Source organism: Pyrus communis, chromosome 11 (genome assembly GCF_041283825.1).
Source record: "Pyrus communis isolate YQ-2024b chromosome 11, ASM4128382v1, whole genome shotgun sequence".
In the NCBI taxonomy this organism is placed as follows: Eukaryota; Viridiplantae; Streptophyta; class Magnoliopsida; order Rosales; family Rosaceae; genus Pyrus; species Pyrus communis.
The window spans coordinates 13,817,572-13,839,217 of record NC_142575.1 but is presented as its reverse complement, the minus strand read 5'-3'; the positions used below and the strand labels follow the sequence as shown (position 1 = coordinate 13,839,217).

The 21,646-nt window shown below is 40.4% G+C and overlaps 1 long non-coding RNA gene across 1 annotated transcript; it reads right to left on the bottom strand.

Annotated features, from left to right (window-relative positions):
- Nucleotides 1-241: 241 nt before the first annotated feature.
- LOC148692930 (uncharacterized) lies at nucleotides 242-3,317 on the bottom strand. Its single transcript, XR_015953690.1, has 2 exons — nucleotides 998-3,317; nucleotides 242-604 (listed from the first exon to the last, which is right to left on the bottom strand). It is a non-coding gene; the product is annotated as an uncharacterized LOC148692930 (long non-coding RNA).
- Between the last annotated feature and the right edge of the window lie 18,329 nt (nucleotides 3,318-21,646).

Sequence of the window (21,646 nt, the reverse complement as noted above, 5' to 3'; positions counted from 1 at the left end):
GGAAATAGGATTTGTATTAACTAATTAAATGAAGATTACACACACAGTTTGTATAAGAGAAATCCTGACTACTTTAACCAAATACTAACAACCTTACTAACTATATTAGTAACTGTATTTCTAACTGTATTACATTTGTACCTTTAATACTCCCCCTCAATCTCAACTGGGGTAACCCAGTTTGAGATTGGAAGAACATTTTTGCAATTACTGCTATGAAACCAGAAAACAGAACACAGAGTTGAACAATTTGCAATCTTGCAATCACTTGAAACTTAAAAAACTGCTTTTGATCGAATCACTTCTCAGTTAGGCATCAGACCCATCAACAAAAATCAACAAATCCACCACTTCTCCTCTTTTAAGTTTTAATTATGTATTCTTCCACAAACCATAAGTCCTTCAATCTCCATCATACATTCAATGCCACAATGCAACATCTGTTTTTCTTCCTATATGTCCACAACATAAAACAGAACACAATTGCAACAATGTGAGTATAAAATAGCATGTTGAATATTGCAATTTGAGACGTCTGCTTGATCATCATAGCTATAATTGTGGACGCAAATTTCTTCATCCTTATTCTTGGACAAAATTGCACCTACAAAACAAATTACACCTTAGGTCAAGGCCAATAACCTCACACGCCCACAATGAATGGGGGGCTTTGGCCGAAGAACCTCCGATGCCAAAGTTAGAATTTTGAGGGAAAAGTGTTTGGAGAATTTTGAGTATTTAGCAAGAGTGTAGACCTAGGTTTTTAGAGGAAATGAGGTTGAATATATAGTGCATGGCTGGTCCCTTTGGGAGATAAGATGACCAGCCTTTTGTGTATTTTTTGGGTGTAATTGGTGGTTTAATTGGTCATTAATAGATTAATTAGGTAATAAATCCATTAATTAGCCAATTGACATAATTTAAAAGAAAAGTTTTGGGGGTTACCTTGTGGAGAGGAATTGATGAGGATGGATGAAATAGGTTTAAAAATAAATACCTATTTGGGCACTTTTGACTTGATTGTGGGATGTTTGTCCACTGCTCGAGCGTAGGAATTCCGGTGCTCATTAAGGGTAATTTTGTCCTTTTTGCCCAAAAATCCACGTGTTGCCTCTTGATTATTTTTGGCTCCACAGTAATGATATGGAAAAGCTAGAATATGTTCTGTAACAACTTGCCAAAACGCAAAAGAGAAATCTGGAAGGAAGTTCAAAATACTTCCAATGGACCAAAGGACCTGCAACCTGCCAAAGACCCGACACATAAATTTTCTGCTAGACTTGTACCAAAATTCGATGAATCTTGACCAAACTATGGATGACCTTCCTACTAATATTGTACAAAATACTTCCAATGGGCAGCAATAACCTGTAGAAATAGAAGACGGCAATAGCAACAATATCTTCTCCCTTCTCATTTTTGGGTCTTAATTTACCAACCTATAGTTTTCCTTAAAAATATCTTACTACCTCTAACAGGAGCTTCAATCAAAGAATAGCCTCTTATAAAGTTGTAACACACCTTCACGCCGGTTATAACAATTTCTTGCGGGTTTACCCTTCATGAGTCAACAATCTCATTCAACTTGGCTTCGGCCTTTAATATTTACAAAAACAGAAAATTAACAAACTATAGTGTGGCATCGGCAAGATCGCCCTTTGTGGATTTTACCAAAACACAATTACTCTTAACAGTGGCATCGGCCTTCACAATTTCAACAGCAGAAAATCAACATCTATATATAGGCTGAGATAAGGGAAAATTGCTACACAAACTCCTCAACAGAATTGCAAAAAAATCAACGAAGCAGAGAGACAAGAATTGGATACCGCAAAACTTCCTGAGTAATTCGACAATGAACACAAGAATCCAAGAATCCATACCCATTTGCAGAAAGTTCAAACCCAATAAAGAGACTGAGCAGAATTTCAGGAACAATCCAGAGCAACAATCTTAAACCCAAATATACAACAATGTATTCCTAACTTTCACAAATTCTCAGAGAAAACAACTCAATAGTTTCAACAACTCAACAAATTCAACAAATGCTACTCAATATACGTAACAAATTCACCAACTTTCTGACTTCGACCTTCTTCAATTATCAACTTCAATGAATACTATATACTCAAACATTCTTGGCATCAGCCTTATCAATTCTCAATTAATAAAACTCATAAACTTCAACAATTGACAACTCTATGAACAAGCAACTTCATAAATCTCTTCAACTACCAACATTTCTTGCAATCAGCCTTAATCATATACTCAAAACCCCGAAACAGATCATATAGAATTCATACCAACACTACATAAAGTTTCATTGACCCATAAAACACAAACACCTTATGTGCAAAATTGAATAAACAAAGAAATGTAACGACCTGATTCCAATAGCACCACCAAAAAAGATTATAGCAAGATCACCAATCCAACAACAGTAACTAGACTCCAACAACTTCAAGAACCATACCCAAATCTAGTGCAAGTTCAGTAAACATTATGGAAGGAAGAAGCATAGAACCATAGCAAAATCTGCAAATCCTAATCTTGCCAATGAAGGTGGCCATCAGCATGCAATTGTATATGTCAATGGAAATAAGATCCTCCAAGAAGCTGCCCATAAGGAAAGTCTTGATAGAGCACCCAAGATACCATCGATTCCTCACTCTTCACATGAAAATTCTGAGCTAGGCATTTCATCAAACAACTGGACTTCTTTCTTCATTGTCTCACACAATTAGGATTGAAACTGCAGCAACGAAACCGACAGTGTTGGTGACAGAAACAGGACGTTGTTGTCATTTGGGAGGCTCCCAACCGAAGAAAAAGACAATGCCAGAGGCTCTTGCTTGGAAGTGAAGGTTCTGATCACGTTTTCGAGCTTGGCGGGTTCGATAAAGGGACTTGAGAAGAAGGTGATGCGAGGTTGTGATTTGATTTCGATAAGCTGGGTCCTAATCTAACGGCGGGCGAGCACGTTCCAAGCCTTCAAGACCTGGTTTTCAAGGGTTGGATCGAAGTAAAGCTCGATGACATTGCCTTGGGATTTAAAATTCGAAGAAAAACAATCGAATTGGATCGAAATCACCACAACCCAGTTTCAGAAACTGAGATGTCTGATTGCTTAGAAACGAAAAGTGAAAGATAAGATGAAATCGAAGTGACCCATAATTGCAAGAACCAAAAGTTCCAAGAAAAAAATTATAGATTCAAGAAAATATCAAAAAACAAAAAAAAAAACCAAGAACTATTCAAGAGAGATTAGGATCGAAACCCAACGCCAAGAAGGAGAAGCTCTCGGTGGTGAAATCTCCTAACTATGTTTCTAACTGTGTTACGTTTGTACCCTTAATACAAGCACCCTTCCCTCTTGTTGACGTTTAAATCAGATTGGGTTAAATTGCTCTGTAAATTATTAACGCGTGTGAGCATGTCACTACTATATGCCACCATCATACAGATAATGAGTGCTAGTGTATGTGTGAGAGGGTGTCATTACTTAACATTTTAATCAAACAACTGTGTTGTGAGTCTCTGAGATGATGGCTTAGTAAAGATTCTTTTATATGCCTGCTAAGGACTTTACACCTTTGTTGTTGTCTGCTCGAATTTAAAGAGAATAGAGATGAATAAAAACTAATTTTAATAATTCCATTGGTAAAGAGTAAGCGTACAATTCTTTAAATAAAACGTAAAGGACTAGAATCTAATAATAATTCTGATTAAAGATATAAAAAAGAAACGTACACCTGAAATGAAAGGGAAACAATGGAAAAGGCAAGATCAAACCATGTACAGCCAGATAATATCAAAGATATCAATTTGTGGATATGGGCATCGGGCAAGGCTTAAAAATAATTAGCATGCATGATTGAGAAAGATAATCAGTCAAGAAGAACGTCAATTGATAATCATATTACAAGGTAGCATCGGTAATTCAAAGAGATTTTGGCTTAGTCTTTGATCCTAGGAAGCTTTTGGGTCGAGAGTATTGGATGATTAGATGATTAAAAAATCACTCGTCATGAAGTGAGTTGAAGCTCATTTTCTCTTAAAGCATGAATCCTTGAGAAAGATAATCAGTCAGGAAGAATGTGCACTAAAAATCATACTGCAACGTGGCAGTAATTCAAAATGAACTTCGCCTAGTCTTGGATTCTAGGAAGCTTTTAGGTTGACAATATTAAATTGATTGAAAAATCTCTTGTCAATTTATTGGGTCTAAAATGTGAAGCTCTACTTTACCGGAAAGAGAATGAGAGCCCATGTTGACACTGAGACGAATGTACGGTTGGCGAAGCTAACAAAGCCACCGCCATAATTTTCATTAGAAGACATATGCACGACGCACTGCAAACCAACTACCTCACTGAAGAGGATATGGCACTGAGCTTTATGGCTCGCTCTAAAAGAGCACTTTGATCACCAGAAGATGATGTTCTTGCCTAAAACAAGATAAGACTGGCAGCATTTACACTTACAAGACTTCAAGTTTGTGAATGAATACAACTCTAAAGTATGTCTAATTCGATCACTCCTCAAATTCCGCAAAGAGGACTTGACTGAACATGATTTCCTAGAAAAGACCTATTCTACTTTTCATGCCACCAATATTGTCATGCAAAAACAAAATAGGGCACATAACTTTATGAGGTTATCGAATTTGATATATGTCTTAACATTAGCTGAGAAGAATAGTCATCTCTTGATGAAGAATCATTAAGAAAGACCCATTAGCTCGAGCGCTGTACTTGAAGCACATGTCAACAAATATCGAGGCCAAAACCAACTCAACAAGCATGGTAGGAACAACAAGGGCTCTATCTCTAAGCCGGCGCCCCAGGGTCAAAAGGGCAAAGACCCATCCAAGGGAGGAATTTAAACCCCGAAACATGATTGCGTAGCTCCCAAAGCCTCAAACTTCAAGAATAAAAGCAAAGACTAAACCACCCAAGCTTCTACTAAACTTGATATGTGTTACCGATGTGGTTCAAAGGAACATTGGTCCTTAGCTTGCCAGTCTTCTACTCAAGCTCTTGCCGAGTATCATTTCATGTCATTAAGGTTTGCTCAACTAATTTTGCTTAAGTGGATAATCCCGAAGATACCACCATGGAGATCTTTGATTTTCAAGAAGTATCTAGATCGATGAAAGATTATATATATATTTTTTTTAGACATGGCCCTATGTTGACCGAAATTCCCCTATGTTGGCCGAATTTCCTTAACTAGTTTGGTTTTGTTTTTTGAACAATTTTGTATGTTTGGATAGTTTGTTGGTGTTTGTTTTTATTGACATGATTTTGGATAATTCGTGAGCTTCGATTTCTAGTCACTTCACCCACATTTCTATTTTGTGATAATCTCAGTACTACTTACATGGCTACCAATCCTCTTTTTCATGTTCAGACAAATCATATAGAGCTTGATTACCAATTTGTTCATGGACGGGTGAAGTTGGGCACTCACAAAGTCTAGTTTATTCTTTCCATTGATTAACCTGCTGATGTTCTCACTAAAGGACTCTTTAAGCCTCATTTTGATTTTCTACGTTCCAAACTTGTTGCTCCAAGACCACCAAGTTGGAGGGGGACTATTAGTGTAGGAGAATCCAATTAGGATTTTTATGGGCTATGTTTTGTAAATCCATGTGGGCTTTAGATTACTTGTACTTCAAGTCAATTGACTTGTATATATTTGTATGTTTGTGAGATCAATTAAATCAATACAATATATTTCTACACTAACTCAAACAATTACTTAGATCTCCTTCCTATATGCATCACATGAGAACTCTCCTTTACCTTCCACTCATCTGCCTACAAATCCTCCAATTGTCTATTAGATGCTTGCTTTCAATTGAGAAGCCTCTATTGGCCACTATGTTTGCTACCCACCTTGAGAGTGAGTTGTCGCTCACTCGGATGGAGGTGTGCAAAACCGCTTTACAATTGTTTTGGGTCATTGCGCCACCTCCTTCTACGGTTCTGATGGTGTTCTGCCTTCTTACTTTGTTGGCATCAAAAATATTCCCTTGTTGGTCCTCGGGTGGTGGATACAGTTGCTGGCTTTGGCTGCTTTTATCTTTTGCTGAGCTTTTTAGAGGCAAATTTATGTCTTCATTGTTCATCTTTGTAGTTGTTAAGTAAGGGATTAGATTTGTTCATTTGGGACTTGTTTGCATATGTAGTTTTGTATTTTGGCACTTGTGTTTTGTTGGTTCTGACCGCATATCGGTTGACCCGAACGACGAATTGGTGACGTTCATGATGGTTGTGGCGATGGCTACTTACATCTACAAAGGAGTCTTATTGGGACATCATGTGCTTTGCTTAGGACTATTTTTTTTCCTAGGCCTACTAGCATCGTCTTGACTGAATGACATCCCTTCTTTCCTTTCTTAAACGGATGGACCCTTTCGATCTTCTACTCTACCGGTAGATGTAAGACCAAGCCAATCTTTTTTTTTTATAGGTGCCACTTTTTTTTTCTAAGGGCGTAATCGTAAGAAAGATAAGATGCCAGTCTCTTCCAATATAAGTGTCAGACTTGCTTCCTGATCTATGACCACCCTCCTGTGCTAAAAAAAGTACCTAACCGAGAATTCGTTTTTCCTAGACCCGGCATTTCTTTCTAGTTTTTGCTCCAGCAGTTCGAGCACAGTACGTGGGACAAAGAGTGGAAATAGGAGCAAAAGTATACCCCAACGAGATAAGGGCTGTCATTCAAATAAGAAAGTCATGGAATCTTGTCTCAAAGGTAAGAAGTTGTAGCAGTGATTGAGCTAGTGCTTAATCCCGGGCTAGGTATTTCCTATTCTATTAAGTTAAGGAAGAGGTGCTTACGTCCTTCCCTTCGATCTCGTACTAAAATTAAACAAAAATGGGGCTGCTCTGTTCTGCGGAGACTCCTTCGCTGCAATAAGAAATCTATGAAAATTCATAAAACAAATGGAAAACAAAAAGTAAAAATTAATAACATAAAGACTAGTAATAGAACCTTGAGGAGGGGAAATGAAGCCTTTCTCTTGAGCTTAACAGAAGCAATATGTTCTCATGGCGCTATTTTGTGATCATACCCCAGACCCTTCATCTCTCAAAAGCTTCAGATACTAGGATTAGGCCCCCTGTTAACTTTCTCCTTCTTGTTGAAAGGGAAGATGATCCTTATACGCGTGGAGACTGGTACACCATCAACTCCAGCATCGTTACGTGCCCTCATTTACATCCTTAAAGGATTGTCTATAGCAATTGTACCCTATTTTCATTCGGGAATGAAAGGGTTAGTCGAGGAACTCAGTGAAGTTTACCAATTAACAAGCCTAGGTCCCCTATTAGGTAACCATTATCGACTCACTTCTTGGGGCACTTGGTAAAAAAACCAATCCCACTTGAGGATGGTTAACATCACAATGGATGATGTTGTCTCAATCAAAAATTTCTCACCCATTTGAAATGAAGTATCTGCACTTGAAACTTATCCTCCCCACTTAAGGAACATCTATCAATGGCCTAACCCAACTGCTTAAATTATAGTAGATTCAAAAAACAAACAAGAGAAATGCTGCATTTATAAGTTGTCTTTCTAGGTTTTTCGTCAGAGAAGGGGTAGAATGAGCCTAAAACCTGCTCTCCTTCTCCACCCCATACCTGAATATAGGGTGGCCTCACCTTAGAAGGCTACAGAAGAAAATAAGGTGGAGCCCACCTTTCCGGGGCTTTCCTCAGACCTCTGTCCGGCCTAAGGATCGTCTCTAGGCTGGAACTCCTGTCTCCTCCCTTAGAGAGTAGTCCAATCCACTTCGTTCCCTGATCCTCTTGAGGACTTCATTGATTCAGTCTGGCGGACTCGGCAAAGCTTCTGAAAAAAGGAGCTTCTTTGTCCTGTTTTATTTAACTCGACTAGCTTTCTACTTAGAGTTTCTAGGCTGTACTCCCATTTTTGTTTAGTTCAAATACCTTCTCTAAGAATGTGGTTTCGGCTTTGCTCCTCCATCCAGAAAGGATGTGGGTCAAGTTCCGCCATGGGTGTAAGAACTCCCTCTTTTAGCGCGATTAAGGTCATAATTTGTTGAACCGGTGGTTGCCATCCCGTCTTTCTTTCTGCCGCAAGGAGAAGCCTTTGATTAATGGCTTCAAATGGACTACTTTCTAGTAAGTCCATTTGAATGGAACATGGGGGATTAGATGGAGAGAACCTCTGCTAATAATGGAATACATTGATTTGTGGCACTTCTTCTCCTTATTTAGCTGTCAAGTGGGAGAGGACTTCCATAGAATGAGCCATTCGATCTCGGTGCTTATCTTACCATTTGACACAGTCCAACTTATCCCTGCTAACCCACAACTAAAGCACCATGACTCTTTGATTCCGAAATGCGGCCGAGGGTATTCCATCGGAAATGACACTTCACACACCCTAACTCCACGAAGGGATGGATGGAATAGACAAGCACAAACCGTTGACCCTAATCTTACCAAGATAGAAAGGTATTCAATCCAGAATGGGCACATAAACTATTCAGGAAGTGAATAAAGTAGAAATATACACATTCATTAGTCTTAGACTTAACCCCAGAGGAGAAAGAACCACATTCGTTTGTCCTAGAGCTAGCCTCAGAGGAAGAAGTTTATGTTAACCATACCACTAGGACAAGAAGGGTCTATCAACCACCTCATTTACAAGGCTAAGAAGAGCAAGAATCTATTATGCCTTTCGCTTAGTTATGAGCCAGTAATAGAACAGGAATTTGACTGGATTGAGACTCGCGGTGCTTACACCTTTAAAGTCAGCCTCGCTCAACAGTTCCTCGAGACCAAAGCAGAAGTTCTTTTTCGATCCCAAGGAGTTAATTACCTATTATAATTGGTTATTCGAATGACAGAGAGATTAAGGGAATATACTGACCAAGAAGAGAGAGTCAGACCTTAAATGCTTACGGGACAGAGAGGAAATACGCTAGTGAGATGTGCATGTGTATGAGCTCTGAGATGTGTAGGTAGAAAAAGAAGAAGTTGTTCCAACTGGTCCTATAATCCTAGGGTAGTAGTCAATTCGATGTAGATAATCCGACCGGCATTAGTAGATGAGTACAAATGAATATAGTACCCTTATACAATAGACGGCAGTTCCATTAGAAATTATATGTCCAAAGTAACCTACCGGTTACCAAGGCCTATTAGTTTACAAAGTCAACATCGGAGAGTATTCTTAACAGCTGTACTAATGTCGTTCACCTTGACTTTAGTCATTTAGAGCATTCTCTTTTTGGCTTGGGAGCCTTCTAGGCCTACTGACCCTTATCTAAAAGGGCATATCGAGATCCTTTAGCCCACAAAGCCCTTGACTTTCTTTCTCTGCTTCGCACCATCGTTACACTCACCCTTCGTTACCCAGCCTATCACTAACGCTCAGCCTCGCCTTTTGATTTGACCTATTTCCCTCTTTCTTTATTTAGGATAGAAAACAGAATGTCACAAGTGAAGCTTCTGGAAAGAGCAATGAAAGAGTAAGACTTAGACCCATAACATTAACACAGGGATAATCAATTGCTTGGTTTCCCACAGGCAGAAAAGGACTTGACCTGGATGTAAGCTGTAAAATGAAAATGGTTGTATCCAAAAAGGCAGCTAAGCTAGCAATCAGAACAAGAAGATCTTCCCGTGGACTCAACAGGATTCACGAATCTGATCAACTATTTACATTAAGTAAAGTTAGAATAGATCCCAGACTTCATAGGGAGATAGCCACCACCACTACTACTACTTTAGAAATGATCAAATGATGTGCCTTATACCTGTAAAATGGTAGGGAGACCGGAATCGCTTTTGTCGGTCCGGATTTCCTCTCAGCCGAAAGGGTCGAGGCAAGAAGGAGAACGCTATATATACACCTGTTTGTACTTGGGACTAAACATAATAGCTTGAGAAAGGCTTGGGAAAGTACGTTGTGTATTTTATAGCACATGAGATAGGCTTGGCTTAGAGCCTACACCAATATATATGTTCTATCTGTAATAGTTTGATCTGTCTCCTTGAGATGAGAATTTGTTTTGAAATAGCTAGATTAGATTAGAACTGGCCACCTTGGCTTATTATGTGATTTTTGAGCAGGAACGAGCAGAGCGAGCTGTCTTTGGCACAATCTGTACAGTAGCTGGGAAAGCCTGTAAACAGGAGTCAAGCTATTCACAAGTAGTGGTTATGACCCGTATCTCGCATCTAAAGCCAATCCATTTACAAGTGAAATCTTGCCCAACTCCAACTACAAAGAAAGAAAGGGGTGAGGTGCTCATTCTGTATAAATTGGGTCTCTCGGAACCATGGACGGCGAAAAATAGGATAAAATCATAGGTAAGGGATGACATAACTGGGGAGTAGGAATGGTAGATCCGTTTTTTTCCCAACATTATGAACTCTTCAACTTGTAGTCCACCAAAAGGCTAAATCCTCTCCTGAGTTCCGTCTGAGCCCAGGTTTGTAAACCAGCCATTCAATGGAAGATTTTGTCTTCTTATTTATGTTCCGCATTAGGGTCCTTCACCTTCAACAAGTGTTATTTCTGCCATTGTCGGCCTAAGGACTGCGGCAATCTCGATGAAAGTGGAACCATAAAAACCATTTGAACAAGAGTAGTGGAACAATTTCCCATCCTTTTACCGTTCTGTGGTACTGCTTGTTTGTGAATAAGAGAGAGCAGCATTTCTTTGGGCACCCTTTTCATACAGAAAATACGAGCGTTGCGCTCAGACCAAATGTACCAAATCGCAGCAGCAAATACCAGTCTAGTAGCTGTGCCCTCAATCTCCTCAACTGACCAAACTTCAGAGATATGTTGAAGATAGTCTGTAGGTTGAGAATGCCCCTGAAGAGAGATTTTTCATTTTTGGGGAACCGATTCCAATTCTCTGTAACAAAGAACACAGTCGCAATCGTAACCAAGGTCCAGTTTAGCAAGGAAGTCCTTCGTCTTTAATCACCCTTAGATAGCCTGTGCACGCATGCATCTGTCGGGAAGCAGATGTTTTTTAAGCCAGAATAAGGAGGTAGCAGGATAAGTTAAGGCCTTGTAGGCTGACTGGATGGTGAAGAGGCCATTAGACGTAAAGGTCCAGATTCTTTCGTCGTTTGAGGGAAAAGAAAGATTTCAAGAATAGTAGAAAACCAAAAATCTGAGACAGTAAGAGCGCATCACCCAAGCTGAGATCAACAATCGCACGCCCCTCATATATGTCAACTAATCTGACATTTGAAAGCCAGGTATCATACTAGAATTTAGTGATCAATCCTTCACCAATGACATGTAAAATGAATAGCTTTGCTTTGGGGATCAACTTGCATATATTCTTCCACACAGGAGAACAGCCAGTTGGAAGGAAAAAGTCCCATATCAATTTGGATTTGATATATCTAGCTTTGATCCAGTCGATCCATATGGAACTAGGGTTGTAGGCTAATAGCCAAACTTGCTTGAGAAGGTAGGCTTTATTCCATTGCCTAAGGCTCTAGATGCCCAATTAACCCTCTTTTTTTGGTTGATAAATGAATGGTCTCCTAGCTAACTGTATGTATTGACCTACGATCCTTATGCTTTCTGCTGCCCTTCCTATCTGGCGGAGCAAGACATTGTTCAATTCTTTAATAACCTTATCCACTCTAGGGCAAAATACTTTTTCAAAGCCCATAGACCAAATGACTACCTTCAAGAAAAGCTAGAGGGATAAGGGGGGAAGCCACTAAATTGAAGGCTTCGCTCGCTCGTTCTAACGTTCGTTTAGTAAACAGTGAGTGGAGTACATAAGCCCCTTTAGAGATAGGGGCGAGTACTACACAAGCTTGTAAATAAAGTACAGAACGAGCCTTGTCTACGAAGCAGAGCGGCCTCATCTTGCTTGCTTCTGGCGAAGCTTCTAGCACTAGATAATAGGCATTCTAGTATGGTAGAAATACTACTTTATAGGCCGATCACTACATAGGAGCGATATTGAAGCTAAGCCGTATAAAGGCGAGCAGCCCTTATAGCAATAGCAAAAGGCCTACTTAGAGCCCTTTTTTCCCCTTGAAAATACAATTTTTTTCGGGTGTCTCAGAGTGCGGTGAACACGGGTTGTGACAATAAATACGATGTTTCTAGCCCCTGGATCTATGTTGCCCCTGGATCTACAATGTTCTAACAATAAATACGGTCCGTTTCCGATCTTGATTTGGATAGGATGATTTAGTTTAGATTGAAATCGAAGCTTGGGTCGTGAATGAAAGTAGAAGGCGCCAAAGGCGAGGTAAGAGTACGAGACGCCGTTTATTTAGTTAGCAAGATGGAAGAATCTTATGGGTTTGTTTCTTCACTTCGCTCCTCCCATTGATCAAACTAGGCAAGATGTACCAACCGGGAAGACAAGCCCATCGCTTAGCGAGTAGGCTCGGTTTAGCTTAATGAAATGGAGATTTTTCCAACAAGATGGAGTCGGTTAGGTCACCCTCAAGTCCTTTTGCTGGAAGTTCAAATGACTTCTAGTATGGATGTGTCTCGGCTTCGCCTGACACTCAAGATCATATCAATCCCCTCTCCCTAATGGTATGGTTGAGCAATCTCCCGCTGGTTAAGTGCGAAACCCTCCGCTTGCAGAGATCGAAGGCAAGATTATGAACTGTTTTCCAAGCTTTGGGTTAGGATTGTTCTCTGGAGACCATAGTGGGAATTCCTTAACAACAACATTTTGTGTAAACATGAGGTTACGAAGTAAACGAAGTGAGGTGGAAGTGAAGCAAAGTGAAGTGGGCAATCTTTGCCACTGTTGACTTGAACCAGAGTCCAGATATGGAGGGTTGGCTTAACGGCAAACCCTGTTTCGAAAACAAAAGCCAAACAGGGGCATCCTACCTTTCGTCGCCCTTACAGACCAGTTGGAACGGCTTCTTCTCTTTCTACCTACACATCTCAGAACTCATACACCTGCGCATCTCACTAGCATATCTCCTATCTGTCACATAAGCATTTAGGGTCTGACTCTCTCTTCTCAATTAGTATATTCCCCTAATCTCTCTATCATTAGAAGAGCCAACTATAATAGGTAATTAACTCCTTGGGATCGAAAGAAAACTTTTTCTTTGGTCTCGAGGAATTGTTGAGTGAGGCTGACTTTAGAGGTGTAAGCACCACGAATCTCAATCCAGTCAAATTCCTGTTCTATTACTGGTTCATAACTGAGTGAAAGGCATAACAGATTCTTGCTCTTCTTAGCCTTACAATCCGAGCATCCAATAACACTAAGTACCTCGAGTAAAAAAAGACTTTCGCAAGGACCAGAAGTAGCTAAACCATAAGATTAAGTCACTGAAGCCGAGCTTTCTTTTTCATGAGTGGTTTAAGTTTAATATAAATATGTTTTTATAGCCGTTTCAAACCTATACTAATAATAGCCAGCCAACAGGGGCATCTTCCGTGGGGTTGCCGGAATGTCGGAAACTCTTGTTCAATTATATGTTCTGCAGAGTGAGTAAAGCCCTCAAGCAGTGGGAACCAAGGCAATAATTGTGTCATTGAGAGTCTCCGGAAGAGAAACAGCTCAAAACCAGCTTGATAATGTCCTCCTTACAACTATTCCAACAGTTATGGAAGAAAATAGCAAGGTACCCATCAGGCCCTGGGCTTTGAGTGGGCCAATAAAGAATAGAGCATCTTTAATTTCTTCTTCAAACACATTCCTACCTCAGATCAACAGGCTCAATGACAAGAAATAATCTTGGTAAATCCATAACCATGGAATCAGAATTAAGCTCAAGAAAAAGGTAAAGTATTCCACAACTAAGTTATTGATAGCCTCCTTATCATTAACCCAAATTCCATCACTAGTCTTCAACCTTTCAATCTTGTTTCTTCTTCTCCTTAAAAGAGTGGAAATGTGAAAGAACTTTGTATTTCTGTCCCCATCTTGTAACCAAGGACTTCTGTTTCCAAAACAAGTTCTCCTGATCCAGAAAAATTTCATACTCCTTCTGATAATTATGCTCTAGTTGAATTAAGAAAGGAGAATATCTTCTACAAATAGCCATCCCTTGCATTCTAGCCAAAATCCTCTTCTTTCTATGGACCAAAAACTCATTTATTCTATTCATACAGCTTCCTAGACAAATTACTCAACTTGGACACAATGTCCAAGTCAAAATCATTCCACTCCTCATCAACAACCTGCTTATAATTATCATGCTTGGGAACCATACTTTTACACAGTTCACCTCTCACTCACGGTCAAGCTACTTCATCACTCGGAAGTTTTGCTTCACTGATTCTTTATTTTGTTCATAAGGTCTTCCAGCGAACCCTTAGCCCGGTACATCTGGCTTCCCCTGACCCTTTGTTTGCCTTATCACCCAAGGTGTTGTGAAACAAAAGTCGTGGTGTTAGAGATCCAAAACCAACCACGCCAAACTACTGCGTAGTCTCTTCTTGTCATAGTCGAGTGCCTTTTCTTCGTAACCGTCTCAGTCGAGCTATTAAATTACTTCACAGCTTCTCCTGCCATGGTAGTCAGTAGAGGGCTAATAACTTGAGTTAAAAGTAGGAGACGGTCAGAGTTATCTTATATAGGCCATTTACGCTTAACGAGTTAGAAGATGATGCCAATGACCAGGTATCGAGCAGAGTTGGATGTGAACCCCTCCCATGAGAAAAAAGGAGCCTAGCAGCCCTGATACGCTGAAACCTCTTATTTTGGTCCTTAGGCTAACTACGACTAGTCAGGAATTTCATAAGAGAAGAAAATGTTTCTTTTCAGTACGTCCGGTTCACCAGCTTCTACCACTGCAGAGCACAGTTGCCATTCTCCCTTTACTAAAGTAGTCCAAGGGACATGATCCCAGGCTTTTGAAATGCGGATTTGGTCTACCTTTAAGAAGCGGTGGTCATACTTTTTTTGTATAGCTCCCCATGGGGTGTTGCGGAAGCCCCAATCCTTAATATACCTTCACTAGAAACCCTCAAATTCATTTCTGGGGGATGTTGTCATCATAACCGCTAAGGTTGTGGTGGTAGAAGCTGATTTACTTAACTGTTGTGAACATGCAAGAGTTATTTCGATCGCTTCTTAAGATAGGGCCAAAGCTGCGATGCCTTTCCTCTTTGTAGCAACAGTGTCCAGTCTTTTCTATCTTTTTTGTCTAAAACTTGGCTCCATGGATTTTTTTCAGTCCCTACTTTCGAAAATGGGGTTCTCTCTTGGGAGAAAAGTCATGTTGAGTAAGGACTTAGCCTGTGAAGGATGGCTCCTTTTGGTTTTTTTTTCTAGCCACTTTCGGGATCTTTGACGGAACGATAATGAATATGACGGGAATAAATGAGATAGTTAACCAAGGGCAGCACATGGGTGATGTCAGCCCCTCTTCAATACAAAATTTTGAATCAGACTCGGCTAGTTGGCGAAAGTACCTCACTTTTTCATCAAAGATAGAAGTAAATCAGACTCCTGAGCGTCAAGCTCCACCGCTGCCCATCGAATCAGGGACTGTGCCGCCCGCTAATGCAGTCGCCTTCTCTGAAGCTGGGCCGTCCCAAGTAGCCCCACTGGCCACCTCTTTAACCCCATCAAACTCATCCACGTGGATTGAAAGATGGCTTTATCCAGAGGTGGCCCCAAATAAAGGAGGGCAACCGCAAGATCGAATTGGCACTCGGGAATAAAGAAGCCGAAATCCTCTTTTCCAAAAAAAAAGAGTTTTAGATTGTCCTAAGCAACCTGTGGTCACCTCAAATCCTTGTAATAGTTGGAGATATTCTTTGCTTGATAGCAGAGATCTCACCAAACATAACCTATTTAGTTCTAGCATCGGAAGAACAAGGAAGATTTAAAATATGATGAAAGATATATTCAAGGAGAATGGAGCACTCTTGTTAGCCGAAGGAGTAGGAAGCGCCAACGACGGTTGATTGCTATGCAGGCGGCCCTTGAGACAAGAAAGAATGATTCGAATCAGGGAATCGGCACGGCTCGAACCCTAATTCTTCATAAGATGCCTTTGGCCCGAGCCCAAACATGGATTAAGGTTATCTAACCTCACAAAGATTGCTTCATTTTCACAAATATAGATTCTCAAGGAGGCTATGGAAGATCCAGATAGCTTTGTATTGCCTGAATCTGAGCCGAGGTGGGTGATGCAATTGTTCTTGATTGGCCATGTATATATGCCACTTTGTGGTCCCTCTTTATTCTGGCTGAGCGGCGGTTATCTGGGGGCTCTGGGCTTCCCCTAATAGCCTGTGGTCTGTTGGCTTCTCTTAGTTCTTTAAGTAACTTTCGTACCTTGTAGCAGTTTCTTCTAAGGCTATTTTGCCAACACCACCAGTTGAAAGAGAATCGGCCAGAGATAGTGATTACTTAGCTAAAGTTCTGAAAGAAAGACCATTGCCCTCTAGTTATTAGCCTTGTTTCTAACAAAATTCCTGATGAAAACAGCTCTTCGCCTATTTGTATTTCTACAATCATGCTTACCAATATACAACTGACTGAACAGTACAGGCATGACAGCTTTGCTTAAGACCGAAATGTTACCCCCGCTCGAACTCAAGAACTAAACTCAAGTCATTGATCATTTCCGCTTATGCTTGCTTCTATTGCCTATCTAAAAGAAGAAAAGATGCACGAGCCACTCTTTCTCTTATATACGCTACGCAGCTTGAAGAGGGAAGAAGAAGTAGAGCGAATGCTCGTTCTGTTGGAACTCTCGATCTGATCTTGAAAGAGGGGAAGGGAGATCGATCTCAATCTCTCGAATCCTTCTCTCTTTCACAACGCTATCTGTCCAAGGGGAAAAGGCTTGCAAATAGTGCAAAGGGTACCGAGCAATCTCGCAAGCTTCAGTTTTCCAGTTCAAAATCCGATGTGAGGAAAAGAATCCTAGGTCAAAGCAATAGCACGGTACGAGCCCATGTTCTCAGTGCTTAGTGTGAAATGACTTAGTCAAGAGATCATAGGATACCGGCAAAGGAAGAAGGTGGATACTAGTTTTATTTCGATTCGGAAAAGAAGATGGATAATCTCAATAGTCAAGGTTGGTTTGAAAGAAAAAAATCAAGGTACGAAGCGAAAGCGCTTGCTAACATGGTTGTTAGTTCAAGAATCCGCTGTGAATGCTAAGCAGAGGCAGTTCTTTCCAGATCCAGGAAACACAGACTTTATTTCAAGAGTTCTAGTCGTGTCTTTCCACTCTAACAAAGTAGTCCGAGGTTATGAAATAAAACGTAGGTTTTCTATACAAATGGTGCCCATTCGGCCAATGTTGAGTATCAGGTGAAGCTACCCTTAATTCCTGCCCCTGTATCAATGCGACCAGGGAATCGATGGCACGTACCGTTGTTAGTTACCAAGTGATGATCTTAAAGCCCAATCCGCAGCCTAATCACTTCGGCTTGTTCCTTCCTCGGTGGATTTCCAAGAAATTCCACTATCGTGGGCTATACCTGATCTTATTTATTGATCATCTTATGATCTCCATTGTTCTGATTTCCCTGCCAGGAAATGGAGAGCTTGCTAAAAAGCTCCTCGTAACGAGATGGGATGGGTGTTTGTCTTCGTGCTCATAACTGAAGAATCTCGTTTCTCATTTAGTTGATCGACCTCTAATCAAGACCTAGGTTCTGAAAGAAAGGCACTGAAAGTGTGCGCCTGCCTCAAAAACTTTATCCTCGTAGCCACCATTTTACTGGATAAACGTCTTTGCTTCACAAGTTTCTTGATGATGGTGGGCAAATAAAGTATTCAGTTCGTTCAGAACCTGCCCTTCTTTCACCATTGCTTCTCAACCTTACATCCACCAACTTCAATTTGAAATCCCAGAAAACAAGCTCTTGTCAAGTGAGCGACATTAACTTACAAACCAGATGATAGATGATGCAATCAACCATACAATACAGTAAATGAAAATAAGGGTTTCGGGGTACAATGTTGAAGGGATACGTACCCAGCTCCCACAAAAGTGCAGAGCTTTACTAGGAATGAATCGGAATTCGAGACAGTTAGAAGGGTTGGAGGTTTGGGTAAAAGTGGAGGCTCAATTACACGAGAATCCCCGCGAGCCCTGGAATTATCCCGATATTCTTGTGCAATAAGGGAAGCTTGGATGACAGACCATTTCAAAAAAGTTATGAAAACCAAGGGTGGGTTCTCAGTCCAGTTGCGCAGATGTGGACGAGCTAAGAGGCCACACCTTCCTCCAACGGTCATGCTCCCATATACAACCAGTTGTGCTTATACAATGAAATCTTGTTTTTTCTATCAATAAACAAGGTAGCGGGTAGCCAACCTACCCGGGGGACTGCCGAGCCACAAAATCCTGCAGATTCTCTAAAAATATCTCTGTTTTCTTTGTTTAGGGCTCTCCATAAGCTAATAATGAATGCCGAGATCAAACGACATCATGTACCACGGTTAGAGGGACCTCTTCTGCCTATTCTTCCCTATGATATTATAGGTTCAATGAAGTTAGTTTCCGCTGCTACTTTGCACTTGACATAAGGCACCGAAGGTGATGTTGCCATGGTATTTATGTGTGGGAAGTGGAATGCGGGCATCCGGTGGTCAAGTTTTGGAGGTTGTCCCGGAAGGCATCTTTCTCTCCCAATTGCCAAGAAGATTCATCTCACTACCTTTCCTATCAAGAGTCATAATATAATTCGAAATGATCCAATTCTCGCATTCCGACTTCTTGAGATATAAACTCCCGAGCTATTGTTTTTCTTCTTTCTTTGGAGCAAGCTCCTGCATACTTTAGGCTACTGAGGAAATTCAACCCTTTTTTCTTTATTTGAGTCTTTTCGCACATTGTCGGCTAATCAACAAATGTGTGCGAAGGGCAAAAGACTTTATGATTCAAGCCAACAATACTCATTTTGTGGCATCAACCCAGTAAAATGGTGGGCCAAGCCTAGCCCTACTGTTTGGCATTGGGTGGTCAAAATGCACCCGAGGCTTAGATTAAGACAAAGAAGCCGCCGAACGCTGCCTCTGAGGAGATATATGAATACTCATTAAGGGATATTTCTATTTGAGATGCTACATACTTACATATGATGTTTTTTTTTTTCACAAGGCAGCAACTCAAGCGTTTTTAATAGCTTTTCCTTTTCTACTTGTAATTTTAATAGCTTTTCTAGTTTTAATAGCTTTTCCTTTTCTAGTTGCTTTTCCTTTTCGAGTTTTAATTCTATTTCTACTTGTAATAGCAAAATCTGTTCCTGGGTCATAAAATTGGGATTTACGTCATTTTGATTCCCTCCAGAAAAGCAAGTTTTTCTTACCTTCCTGTACGAGTAGTGAAGAATTATAGTGAGTTATGGTTGGTTGTTGACCAACGGAAAGCGTGGGAGTCATTGGGCATAGAAGGTTCTCTTTCTCTCTTACGATATAAATAAGTTCGGGAATGAGCTATCATATGCCTTCTATTTGAAAGGCTAATTTCCTTTTACTCAATGAAGAAAGCTAAAACTAAAAGAATGGGACATGGATTGTATTATAAAAGTTTAATGAGAGATGTGAATCATAGCATATCCATAGTACTTCTATTTTGTTTTCAAGGCAATTAAATTCTTACTGTCTGGTAAGGCAAGGAAAGGCTTTTTCCCCTAAGGGCGAACTTAACCGGGCATGGAAGGTAACTCTATCAAGTAAAGCTAGTCGTCAAATCGGATTTGATAAACTTTCTAGCAATTCGCCTCTTTCGGGATCTTCTATGACTCTATTAGCTTCTTTCTTCCAACGTCCAACGGAGCTCACTTCGCTCGCCTAAGAAAGAGCTGTGGGACTTTTTGGATCAATTGCTGAGGAGCGGACGATCTTGGCTTAGAAAGATGCGCCTTTTAGCTTGTTATCGCTTTTTAGGTTCTTGCTCTGGTTTCAAGGAATCCCTCACCCAGTTCCATATGGGTATGAATCCAATCCTAGGGCATTAACCTTTCTGGGACGCCAATCCCTTTACATAGCCATAATAGGCAGTTTTTTCGAAATAGCTACAATTGAATTGGCTGGTCTAGAATCAGCTGATAAATAATAGGCCGCTAGGGTACAGATTTGCTAATTGTTCAATTAACCAGTGTTCTGTTTGTAATTGAATGCGTATTGGCTGTGATTGAATCAGTAAGCGTTGCAGATCTGATCTATAAAGAATGACCCTTATTCGATCTCAGGGCCAATCTAGTAGTTTGGTACCTTTGCCATACGGTAGGGCAAGAGACCTGTTCGTGAGCTCATGAAGTTTGATGAACTACTAGCAAGGTTTCATTTGTAAGCACATCACTTTTGGGCGAGATCCTTACCGCTTGACGGAACAAAGCAGCGTGGGGCAAATATAAAGGCAGCAACCTGGATTTGACCATAACGTTGAGCTGGGCCAGCAACCCACAGTACTTCGATATGCGTAATTCACTAATTATGTGAGGGCACTTGGGATATCATAAAGATAGTTATATCCTGTCATTGGCCTCCCATAAGTGACATTGTTCCAGCAGGAGGAAATTGGCAGATGAACAAACATAGAGTGAGCAATATATGTTGTCTGATCTTTCAGACAGATACGACCCTCCAGAGGAGCCATCCTGAAGAGCCGAGAGATGGCATCCTCTTCAATCTCAATCCGCTTCTCTTTTCCTTTGTCCTTGGCTACTAGGGGTTGACGTTCGGGTAGTGTCTTCCCTTTTCTGAGTTGCATCTGGTCTACCACCTTAGGCTTTTCTTCTTATTGTGGGAAGTTAAGTTCTTCATCTGAGTTGCTCCCTAAGCCTACTATGTTACAGGTGTTGGGTCTTCTCTTCGTGAAGGATCCTTGTGGAAATTTGGAGCAAGGATAATGTTCCCCTGATTTATTTTGTTCCGGATCCACAACTTCAAAGTGTAGCAGATCTCGAGAGTGTGACCCAAGGCCTTCCCAGCAGTAGATTGTAGGACGTGTCGTTATCAATCACATAACACGTGATTTCAGACTTCAAGTCTGCCAACTAACACTTATGGCGAATCTTACCAATCGCTCATTTGGAGTCCGCATTGTATCCTTGGGTGATCATCTTAGTGTGACTGAATTTACTGGTAGGGATTCCCAGGTGAGCTAGAGCATGAAGAGGCCTTCTATTTATGGCAGACCCCAGGTCTATCTGCACTCATGGTTACTTGGCCTCCCCAATGTACCCGAGTCTATCAATGAATCTTATGTTTGAACAAAAAAAAATACGGAAGTTTATAAGATACAATTATCAGAAAAATATAAATTGAAAATACGTAATTCACGATTTGAAATCAATGGTTCAACATGAGTCGATGAATGAGTTGAAAGATTATTAAAATGTCGAATAAAAAGTTCAATTAATGCAAAGAACTACGTGAGGCCTGAAGAAAGTTTAATATAACCATGTGTAATAAGAAACACAATGCATAATCTTTCATTAAATCCAAATCTGAGTGAGCAGAGATATACAAGTTCCCAACTTATTATTCTGTCATAAGCTTTGTTCACACCTACTTTAATTTTTATCCGTTCATTTAGTATTACGGTTTAATAGTATTCCTCTTTACTTGTAAAAGGTATTAGGTTCAAATGTCTTTGTATAATTAAACAACACAAATGAATTTAACCAGAAGCGATATAATAGCATACTAAATAAGATA